This window comes from Penaeus japonicus, unplaced genomic scaffold, assembly GCF_977035675.1.
Source record: "Penaeus japonicus unplaced genomic scaffold, GWHDUDI00000001_assembly GWHDUDI00000001, whole genome shotgun sequence".
Taxonomy (NCBI): Eukaryota; Metazoa; Arthropoda; class Malacostraca; order Decapoda; family Penaeidae; genus Penaeus; species Penaeus japonicus.
The window spans coordinates 32231833-32244092 of record NW_028234403.1 but is presented as its reverse complement, the minus strand read 5'-3'; the positions used below and the strand labels follow the sequence as shown (position 1 = coordinate 32244092).

Here is a 12260-nt window from a genome sequence, read left to right as displayed (position 1 = left end):
TTCAAAATCTATATCTAAAGCCAGTTCACTATTTTTTCATTTTGTCTGCCTAATATCTCATGATACTTATTCACTCTTAGAGCTACAAAAAAGAAATGTTATATTTTTTCACTCAGACATCACCTTATAATTATACAACCGCATAACAGATGAATCATAAACACATACCCAGATAAAGCCATTAATTCATGGAAATCATCTGACTCGTAGACAAAACCCCTCCCCCAAAGAATAAAAACGAATTCACAGACATTCTAACACAGCCAGTGGGATAACACAGGCACTGCCCCCACAACAACCCGTTCACATAGAGGATGAGCTGGCACTGGGTTATACAAAGACGCTAATAGGAGTGTTGGTGATAACTGTAGTTCCCATTTTTTCTTTCTTTTTTTTTTTTTTTTTGAGGGAGGGAGGGGGATAGAGGGGGATGGAGAGGAGGGGGGGAGGGGTCTTTTCTAAGGTTTCAGATTCACAGCACATGTTGTAGCGTCTCATGAGCTGGGCCACACACGACCAAAGTGGGGGGAGAAGGGGTAGTAGAGGGATGAGGGGGGGTGAAGGAAGGATATAAGAGGAAGAGGGTAGGGAGGGAGGGGGAAGGAGAGATGGATGAAGATAGAGAGGGATAGGGATAGATATATAGATAGATAGATAGATAGAGAGAGAGAGAGAGAGAGAGAGAGAGAGGCAGAGAGAGAGACAGACAGAGAGAGAGAGAGAGAGAGAGAGAGAGAGAGAGAGAGAGAGAGAGAGAGAGAGAGAGAGAGAGAGAGAGAGAGGAGAGGGAGAGAGAGAGAGAGAGGGAGAGAAATATAAAGAGAGAGAGAGAGAGAGAGAGAGAGAGAGAGAGAGAGAGAGAGAGAGAGAGAGAGAGAGAGAGAGAGAGAGAGAGAGAGAGAGAGATTGAGAGAGAGAGGCGGGGGTGGAAGGACCTAGGTCATTTCCCTCCCCCTTGGTCATATCCTTCCCCTCCTCCTCCCTCTAAGCCTACTCCCTCCCCCGTTCTCCTACCCTATCCCCTCCTTCCACTCCCTCACATCTACCCCCGCCCCCCTCCCCCGCCCGTTCCCCTCCGGCCACTGTCGCACTGCTGATAAGAGTGACACACAACCACCCTTGTGAAAGAGCGCGAAAATCTTCCTTTGAAAATGAATAATTTGGGATTTTTGTTAATGTTTTTAGTCACGCTGGTTACGAATGAGTCTTTCGGCGGTTTTCTGGAAACATTATAATCTATTAGCAAACGCATTATAGCCTACAATTGTGTAATTTTATATGAATTTGAAATGATTAATGATTTTCTCTATTTCGGTTAGAAAATTATATTTACATTTTTAAAATGACCAATGCATTATTAATATCAACGTTCTCATGTAAATATTAATGCATCAGTATGGATTTCTGATTACGTCACTCGTTACTGGATTGCATAAATCATTCGCAAAATCTGTTGGTAATAATGAAAATGATGAAAATATGTACTCTTGGATTACGCAATCTTTCAAGGAATAATGGTGACGATGATTGCGTGAGATGATGATGATGATGATGATGATGATGATGATGATGATGATAATAATGGTGATAACGATGATGATGATGATGGTGGTGATGATGATAATGATAACGATGATGATAACAAAAACGATAATGACGATGACGTATTTGCAACAGAATACTCAAAACCGCTTGCAACACGCCTTCCTAAACGGTTAGTAAACCCCACAAGCAAACGAAAGGTCGATTGCCACTCGATACCAGATTCGACACAGCATCGACTGCAGTTAAGACCTCATAGTCCAAGGCGTTGCATGGAGGCCCTATCGGTGTTAGGATAACATGTATGTTTTCGCTCTTAACATTTTAGGTCCGCTGACTTTTATAACATGGGATAAGCTGACGAGAAGCTGGTTTCTTTAGCGTGTATATAAAATGTGGTACAAGTGAGCCGGGAGGGGAGGCAGTGGGGAAGGAGTGGGGAGGATGGAGAGGGAGGGGAGGATGGAGAGGGAGGGGAGGGAGGAAAGGGAGGGGAGGGGAGGGGAGGGGAGGGGAGGGGAGGAAGGGGAAGGGAAGGGGAAGAGGAGGGGAGGGGAGAGAGAGAATGGGAAAGAGGGAGAGAAAGGGAGAAAAGGAGGGAGGGAGGTCGAGGGGTAGAAGGGGAGATAAGGAGGGATGGAGAGAGAGGGAAAAAGGAGATATGAGTGTGAGGGAGAGGGAGAGAGACAGATGGAGACAGAGACAGAGAGAGAGAGAGAGAGAGAGAGAGAGAGAGAGAGAAGGGTGAGGAGAGAGAGGAGAGAGAGAGAGAAGGGTGAGGAGAGAGAGGAGAGAGAGAGAGAAGGGTGAGGAGAGGGAGGAGAGAGAGAGAGAAGGGTGAGGAGAGGGAGGAGAGAGAGAGAGAAGGGTGAGGAGAGAGAGGAGAGAGAGAGAGAAGGGTGAGGAGAGAGAGGAGAGAGAGAGAGAAGGGTGAGAGAGAGAGAGAGAGAGAGAGAGAAGGAGGGAGGAGAGAAGGAGAGAGAGAGAAAAGGGGGGAGGAGAGAAGGAGAGAGAGAGAGAGGGGGAGAGAGGAGAGAGAGAGAGAGAGAGAGAGAGAGGAGAGAGAGAGGAGAGAGAGAGAGAAGGGTGAGGAGAGAGAGGAGAGAGAGAGAGAAGGGTGAGGAGAGGGAGGAGAGAGAGAGAGAAGGGTGAGGAGAGAGAGGAGAGAGAGGGGGGAGAGAGGAGAGAGAAAGATAAGCAGAGAAAAGAGATAGATAGGATAGATAGACAGAAACACTCAGAAAGGCAGACAGAATCCAGATCTGAGTCCCAAAGGATGCTTGATATCCCTTATCTTCACGCCTCTCACAGTATGTCCGGTGTACAGAGATAATTCAGAGTCAAGCCCAGGTGCCGAGGACGCTCCGCCGATAATACTTCTTACAACCACTCGCCTACCCGCCTAATAACACATGTCCGCTCGTTTGAATGTATGATATTCCTCAGTTTGGGTAATACATGGTCTTGCATTGATATAGATTGATCATTATATATAAATCTTATCTATTGATCTTTGGGTGCTATATTTAAGAAATAGTTGAAATTGAAAAGTTGCAATAGTTGAAACTAAAGCTGGAATAGTTGAAATTGATGATGGAATGGTTGGAATTGAAGTTAAAATAGTTGAAATTTGAAGTTGAAACAGTTGAAATTGGAGTTGAAATAGCTGGCATAGTTGGGCGCCCTATTTGAGATACACCTGAAATACCCATTTTCACGAGAGCGAACCGACCGGGTGCAATACCAGTCACCCTAAGATCACACGTATGCAAGGTGATCCATCACTGATAAGATACGAAATCACACGTCTTGATTTGCCAGTCTTTGAGGGTGTGTCAATTTCTGATTATCTTTTTGTTTTTTCATTTCATTTCTCTTGTATCTTGTGAAAAGATAATGGACTAAGTCGGGGTTCAGTTTCAGTCAACTATTCGCAACATTCATTTGAGAACGTGATCCGTGTCACATAAATGTATTCATGAATGGGATGAACAGCTGTAACAGTAAATACATTTCTTTTTAAAATGGCGAATAATAGATACGTTATACATACATACATCCAGACGTGAATATATTACATATATATATATATATATATATATATATATATATATATATATATATATATATACAAACACACACATATGTTTACATTACCTATAATCATCTATCCATACACATGTACACATACATAAACGCATATGCATACACATATATACATAGGCCTATATATACACTCAAATACGTGTGTGTGTGTGTGTGTGTGTGTGTGTGTGTGTGTGTGTGTGTGTGTGTGTGTGTGTGTGTGTGTGTGTGTGTGTGTGTGTGTGTGTGTGTGTGTGTGTGTGTGTGTGTGTGAGAGAGAGAGAGAGAAAATAAGAGTAAGAGTAAGAATGAGAGTGAGTGGGAGTGGGAGTGGGAGTGGGAGTGGGAGTGAGAGTGAGTGTGTGTGTGTGAGAGTGAGTGTGATTTTGAGCATGAGTGTGAGTGTGAGAGTGAGAGTGAGAGTGAGAGTGAGAGTGAGAGTGAGAGTGAGAGTGAGTGTGAGAGTGAGAGTGAGAGTGAGCGTGAGAGTTAGAGTTAGTTATTGAGAGTGAGTGTTTGTGAGTGTGTGCCCCACACCACTTAACTTACGAAGCACAGTAGACGCAACACTACCATTACCTTCAAAATCAATCAAGCGAGCGAGAGAAGTAATCCAGAGCAAATGCACTATGGATAACCTTATCAGTTCGCGGGTTACCTTATCAATCCAATAAAGCGATGACTAACACTGCGATACTGACCAACAATATATGAGACAAAAAGAAAAAAAAGAGAGAGCGTAAAATATAACATAGATAAATCCGATGTGAATGAACGCTCCGACGGGGAACTACAGCAGAACGTAACCGGAGAGCCATTAAGCGGCATAGCAATAAACAGCTGATAATGAATTATTCAACATCTTAATAAGAAGCTGATACTATGCTAGGGTGGTGTCGGCACGTCGCTTATGCCTCAGCATGAAGATATGCGATTAACATTGCGGTACAGTCGTTGCTGGAACAACATGAAAAGAAATAACTGGCTGCAACATGGAAATAGGTGGTGTGAACAACATGAAAGGGTATCGATCACATGAACAGCATGAAAGTAAACAGCATGAAAATGATTCATTCACTTGAACCACATGGACTGGAATCATTCATTTAAAGAACATGGAGAGGAATCATTCACTTGACCATAAAAAGGCATCGTTATCTATCAACGCATTCTCGTGCATAAAACAACCAAAACAAATAAAAACAGAAAAGATATTAGCAGTAGAAATACAGAAAACGAGAGTAATATAACGAGAAAGAAAAGGAGGAGGAGGAAGAAAAGGCAGGTAAAGTAAAGGGGAAAGATCGAGGTAAGAAAGACGAAGGAAAGACACAAGACACTCGCTTTTAAAGTCGATAGACGTATCAAGATAATAAAGCACCAGCTGGTCTTGCGTTCAACTCGTCGAGATCTACACAACGAACGCGAAAAAAATATGCAGCAATTTAATATGTTGTGCGAATAACAGGTGATAGATGTGTAGGTGGGAAGTGTCTCGGGGGTGGAGGTGGGGGTGGGGGTGGGGGTGTCAGAGGGAGGTAGGGGGAGGGGGAGGGAGAGATAGGGGGGGATATACGAGAGGAAACCGTTCGCCATCAAACAGCTGTTCCTTCCCGGAGCTTTTTGTACGTTTCGAAGTCCGCATTTTTATAAGGAAATAGGATGTGGGTGTGCAGTATAAAGTGGGGGTCATCACAAAGACAAAGAGGTGTGTGATTGAGTGAGTGAGTGAGTGAGTGAGTGAGTGAGTGAGTGAGTGAGTGAGTGAGTGAGTGAGTGAGTGAGTGAGTGAGTGAGTGAGTGAGTGAGTGAGTGAGTGAGTGAGTGGGTGGGTGAGTGAGTGAGTGGGTGAGCTAAGTGAGTGAATTATTGAGTTGAGCTAATTTTTTTGTATGTGTTTGTTTGTGTTTGTGTGTTTGTGTGTGTGTGTGTGTGAAAGAGAAAGAGAAAGAGAGAGTGTGAGAAAGTGAGAAAGAGAGAGAGAGAGAGAGAGAGAGAGAGAGAGAGAGAGAGAGAGAGAGAGAGAGAGAGAGAGAGAGAGAGAGAGAGAGAGAGAGAGAGAGAGAGAGAGAGAGTGAGAGAGAGAGAGAGAGAGAGAGAGAGAGAGAGAGAGAGAGAGAGAGAGAGAGAGAGAGAGAGAGAGAGAGAGAGAGAGAGAGAAGTTGATTCTCTCCATTTTCCCACTGCAAGAGGAGAGGCCAGATAAAACGAGTGCTTACCCAACGGCGATGGAGTCAGCATGAGACCAGAGGATCAAATGCAAGGCTCCAAGGGCAGAGGGGGGAGAGTGGGAGGGGGGGGGGAAGAAGGAAAGGAGAGGAGGGACGAGGCGAAGGAAGGGAACAATCACACTAATGCATCACAGACCCGACTGATAAGGATCTTGATGATACAGAACGATATGAAAACACCAAACTGCAGCTTCGTTTCTCTCTCCTTCTCTCACTCTCTTCCCCCTCTCTCCCTCCCTCCACATCCTTGTCTCATTCCCTTCCACCCTCCACCTCCATGCCTTTTCCTCCTTCCCTCCCTCCGTCCGCCTCCCTGTCTCACTCACTTTATCTCACTTTTCTTCTCTCCCATCCCTCCCTCATTCCCTCCAGCTCTCGCTCTGTTTCCTCCCTTACTCTTCACCTCTTTCACTCTATTCCCTCCCTCCCTTCCCTCTTACTTTCTATTCCGTCCCTCCGTGCCTCTCTCACCAACACCCACTTCTGAAACTGCAGCTCTCACTAAAATGACCGTCATTACATGAGGTCGTCAGCAGCAGTGCGGGAGCGGACGACCCCCCCCCCTATTATCCCCACCACGCTACCTCCCTCCCTACGGCTCCTGCCTCGTGGTCAGTGCGGGAGATGAAGATTGGAGCGGGGAGGAGAGGGGAGGGGGGTGGAGCCGTGAGATAACTCAGGGGTAATTCCTGGGATAACCCTGGGGTAATCGGCCGCCTTGTCCAGTTCTTGAATCAGGAAAGGAGTTCGTCGAAACAACTCTCTTTTAAGGAATGACTCTTCGGGCGATTTAACAGTCCACTCTGTCCAGTCCCTTCTGTAAATTGGGGCCTATCATCGAAGTGGCATTTCATTAGGCAAACGATTTACAGCGTCTGCGTTTACTGCACAAGAAGGCGCCAGAAGTTAATTGGATCGCCAAATCATTCACATTTATCGTCACGATAACGATTTTTTAAAAATCTCCGAGGTTCTGTGTATAAGTAATCTCCAGTGTAAGCAACCGATGCCATAGCGAATCTACGCCAATGTTATTTCTTGACCCTTGCACGTTTTCCTTGTAGTCTGTCCACACTCGACCTAAAGTCGTCTCAACAATAAAATTGTCCTAATAATATTCACATGACGTTAAACTTCTATTCAACTCTTAAAGTATACAACAAACCCTTGACAAATCTAATATCTGTAGACTGCGGGTGGCGACGGTAGTTTATGTCATTCTGTGTGTCTGTCTGACTGTTCGGCCGATCTTGTGCCTAATTGACTGTTTCTGTTTTACATGCACGCATACAAACATACATACATAAATGCACATGAATATGTATCTATGTGTACACGCAGACCAAACACGCGTGTATAATATTTAAATATACACAAGCATACACGTTTCCTTCAAGACATTCTTTCCCGAGCACTAACCCCTTCACAAAATCCGTCAATAGTAACTACACTAAATAACTGCACTAACATTCAAATGAATCTAGCATACACGTTTTGAAATATATTTACCACCATTAGCATAAAACCTAACGTCACTGGCCGGCTACATTTGCCCTTGCAAAATTGCAACGTGACTTGGGATATTTGTACATCACTACCGCCATAACGGACTCTGCAACAATAACAAATCCAGAGAAAAGAATCTAGCTGGGAGCGTCAAAAATGAAGGAACAAGGGTTGGAAATACATACAAATTGCCCAAAACACACAAACACCCAACGACACACGCATACAGACACGACGCGCTCACACCGCTTACATGCACACGACACAAACAGTTAACACAAACACGACTGACGCACACACAGACCACACAAACACAGCAGACGCACACACAGTTCACACAAACACGGCAGACGTACACACAGTTCACACAAACACGGCAGACGTACACACAGTTCACACAAACACGGCAGACGTACACACAGTTCACACAAACACGGCAGACGTACACATAGCTCCCGCACGCACAGCAGACGGACGGCGGTGAACGTTCTAGAGCTCAACCAACTCCCGTGTGAACAGGGTTTTAAACCGCCACTAACTTTTAACAAGAGTATGATAACCCATGGACACTGCAGGGGTCATTATCTTCAAGTTCCGGAAGGGAAGATGGGCCGCGCGGTTTCTAACGCAGATGACCATCCGTTTTGGGGCGAGCGGCAGGAAAAATAGAGATTGAGGTGAAGTTCTTGTGTTCCGAACGCCACTGAAACACGGCTTCACGGCCTCCTTCCCCAGCTGCTGTCTTGCTCCGCTCTCAACTTTTACATGAACACGAGCCTTGTTTGGAAGGTTTGAGATTGTATATATTTGTACTTTGTACCAAGAATTGTGTATATAGCTTCATTATTCCGAATATTTCGAGCACCTACATTTGTGAATCTGAGGAACTCTCGTTTGTTACTCTCGTCCGTCAAGCTAAACATAAACAGTCTCTTCCAATGGATTTAAAGGTCACCACAACTGAGCGATCCTTGTTTATAACAATCTCCCAATCCTAGACATTCCCGTGTTCATAGACCGGGACAGAAAACACAGGCGGATAATTCGTCCAAATGAACGAGTGCACAGACGGTCCGAGAGGCAAATACTTTGTTTATTATTCCCCACTGAACAATTCCTCAATTCATCTCAGCCTGGAGAGTGTAACCACTAGATTTCGGGGAGTCCCTTCATACGTCTGAGGGTGAATGCACTGAGAGAGCTTGTTTGTTTGACTATACACTCCATGATGAAACAGGCTCCGTAGGACTTGGGACCATATTGAAACCGTTAGAAATGGTAGTTTTTTTTTTTTTAACTAGTACTTCATAATAGTGAAGCAGTATGACCTTGTTGGTGGTCTAAGTATGAAGACACAAGGGGAATTTGCTGAACAGAAATTATGATGATTTAAGTAAACATACTGGTGTTGATCTATTTACCATTTCGATGATCAACTAATCCGACAGGGTGATCATGTTCAGAATAGGCCTACACGAGTTACTGCCATGTGTTATGTCCATCATGCTAAAAGCTCTTATCAGCTTGATGTGTTGATGGGTGTGCACCTCCAGCAGCACATCCCCACACGGGTCGTCGTCATGGCTCAGACGCCGCGGGTCCAGGGAGTAACATAATGCTGCTTTCCCTGCTGTACTGATACTCGCCCTGGATGGGGTGACACCGCCTGTGGACGATGGGAAGGAAGGGGAGTAACCCTGTCTCGTAAGGGGGAGGGAGGGGGTAGGGGATTTAAAGTGTGCCTGTCGCTGGAGTTAGACGAGGCGTCGTGCATGTGAGGAGGACGCGAGGTCTGTGTAGGGAGGGGAGGGGCCGTGCCTAAGACAGTGTGGAGGGAGGTTTCCGTGTCAGTGCCTTTGGGAGTGTCGCTGTCTATGAATGGAGAGGAGGGAGCATTGTCCTAGTGTTGGGAAGGGATGTTGATCGCATCTGTAAACACCGCGGGAGGATGGGAAGGAGTGACAGTATCTGTGCATGAAGATTCTAACAGGACCTGAAGGTGTGGAGCAGAATGGCAATATCTAGGCATATAAAGATAGGTTCGACAAGTGCGGTTAAATACCTGTGTTTGATGCGAATAGCAAGAAGAATGTTTACTAAACTTGGCAAGAAAGATATATGCAACAGACTGCATGTCACTCATGCTGATTACATTACGAAGACGCTGCCGTATAAACACTTACCGCGTGTAATTCAGGAGTTATATTTCTTCACGAAAGGTAAACTTAACCAAGATATTCTCCGCACATGAAAGAAAGCGCTGGCGAAGATAATAAATCACACAAGCACACACACGCGCGACAACAACGTCCACGTTGGAACATCAACCGCAACACACGCTCGAGGAGTTACACCGGTACCGCCAGGAGCCGTCGCGACGTACCTCTCACCGACGTTAGACCGCGGCCACTACTGACGCGTCGATCCGGGCCCGGCGAGGTGGCGACTCTGCGACGGAGGGGGTGGGGGAGGAGGAGGAGGAGGGGGGGAGGGGAAGGTGGATCCGAGGAATGGGTAGAGGGCCTTTCCCGGGGGGGAGGAGAGGGGGAGGGGGGAGTGGCTTCTCCCGACAGCGGGCACTCCTCCCCCGCCACTTGTCTGCCTCTACAGCGCCACTCCCTATCTTCTTTAGTAAGATTTGTATCGTATTGCAAAGACCATTAATTTAAATCGTATTGCTAAGGTCATTAATTTGTATCGTATTACGAAGGCCATTCATTCCTCTTTCCTTGGTGCTCTGGCGTTTGTTAACATTTCTTCTGGTTTTCTTTCCTCTACTTTAACCCTTTTTTTCCCTCTCCCTGTTTAGCCTTTGTTCGATCGCTTTATTTTCCCATTCCTTATTCTTATTTTCTCTTTGCTCTCCTTGATTTCTGTATTCTTCTATTCGTACTTTGATACTCTAAATCTACTTTTCTTTCTTTCCAATCAAAGAAGTTTTATTTCTTTGATGACATTCATCCTTCTCTCTCCTCTTTGTTTTTCTTTCTTTGAGTTCATTCGCTTTGTCTTCATTTCTTTGTCTCCTTTCTTTCTCCATATGACTATAACCTATCTTTCTGTATCCATCTATCTATCTATCTTATCTCTTAATCTATCTATCTCTCTATCTTATCTCTTAATCTATCTATCTATCAATATGGCGCTATCTATCTATCTATATATCAGTTTATCAATTTAACTATTTATCTACATGTGTGTGTTTTTTCTGTGTGTATTGTGTGTGAGTGAGTAAGTGTGTGTGTGTGTGTGTGTGTGTGTGTGTGTGTGTTTACATGTATGTATATATATGTATGTATATATATTCATATGTATATATATATATATATACATATACATATCCACACATGCATACATACATATATATCTATATATACATATATTATATATATATATATATATATATGTATATATATATATATATATATATATATATATATATATATATATATATATATATATATATACATACATATATGTTTATATATATATATATGTTCATATGTATGCCTATATATTTATATATATGCATATGTATATATATGTATTTATATTATATATATATATATGTATATATATGTATATATATATGCATATGTATATTATATATATATGGATATATATGTATATATATATGTATATATGTGTGTGTGTGTGTGTGTGGTGTGTGTGTGTGTGTGTGTGTGTGTGTGGTGTGTGTGCACACACACACACACATCACACACACACATGTATATATATATATACATATATATATATATATATATATATATATATACATACATATATATATGCATGTACATATATTATATCCATATATTAATATAAATATATATATATATATATATATATATATATATATATATATATATATATCACACACACACACACACGTATGTGTGTATGTGTGTGTATGTGTGTATGTGTGTGTGTGTGTGTGTGTATGTATGTGTGTGTGTGTATGTGTGTGTGTGTGTGCGTGTGCGCGTGTGCGTGTGTTTGTGTGTGTGTGCTTGTCATATATATTTATACACACACATAAATCATTAAATTCGGCTTGCACTTGTCCACTGCAGCTCAAAGGCCTCTTTCTTCTGCCTCGAAATAAAGCGGTTAGATTTTATTTAGTTTTTCGGCCTCTGCTCGCAAATGTCATTTCATTGTATCTCCTCTCAGGTTTACCAGGATCTTGACCTCACATTTGGCTTCAGTTCAATTGATATTTTGAACAGCATTACATTACCTGTCATATATATCCACACTTTCTCTTGGTTGTAGTTGCTATGACTTCTATGTGCTTTCATTCCCATGTTCTTTGAATCGTTTGCCTCATGTGCTCATTACTTTGATTTTGTTCTCTATCAATAATTCTTTCCTTTGAATCTCTGTGGAACCTCGGGATCATTATTGGAAAACCAGGCAGGTATTACGTCACAGAAAACCGCCGAACTCTGCCTTCTTTAAATTATAATTCAAGCACTCAACTTTAGTTCTGGATTTTAGACTTAATATTTCTGTGCATCATATTTCACCTCGAAATGTACAAACTATTGAATGTGGTGATTATTGATGGCGGGTTGGTGGTAATATTTTGATCACTGGACAAGTCGATAATAATTATTTGGAACATAACGATGCTATTCAGACATATCGCATTCAGCCAGTTATGACCAACCTCTCAAGGCACCTTCGCCTCGCCAAAGCAAGAAATGAAAGAAAAGTTCCTGTGCATGTGCATGTAGATCCCTTTCAACAACATTCAAGCATTTCAAGTTGTTAGTGATGGTTTGTTCAGTCTTACATGACTTAATGAGGTAGATGGTAGGATTGTGATACATCTTACACATGAAGTCATCCCTGAACGGGCGGACGATCATAGCAATATTTATCAGCATA

General features: G+C 43.1%; 1 protein-coding gene across 2 annotated transcripts in view; it reads right to left on the bottom strand.

Annotated features, from left to right (window-relative positions):
• LOC122250793 (neuronal-specific septin-3) overlaps positions 1-9766 on the bottom strand; it is a 42697-nt gene extending 32931 nt beyond the window's left edge. The window contains exons 1-2 of one of the 2 annotated variants that reach the window (XM_043012416.2): positions 9548-9766; positions 8786-9030 (exon numbers count right to left, since the gene is read on the bottom strand). The gene's annotated coding sequence lies outside the window, so the exon portion shown is untranslated. The remainder of the gene's footprint in view (positions 1-8785; positions 9031-9547) is intronic. The other variant, XM_043012415.2, reaches the window with a different exon arrangement.
• Positions 9767-12260: the final 2494 nt, after the last annotated feature.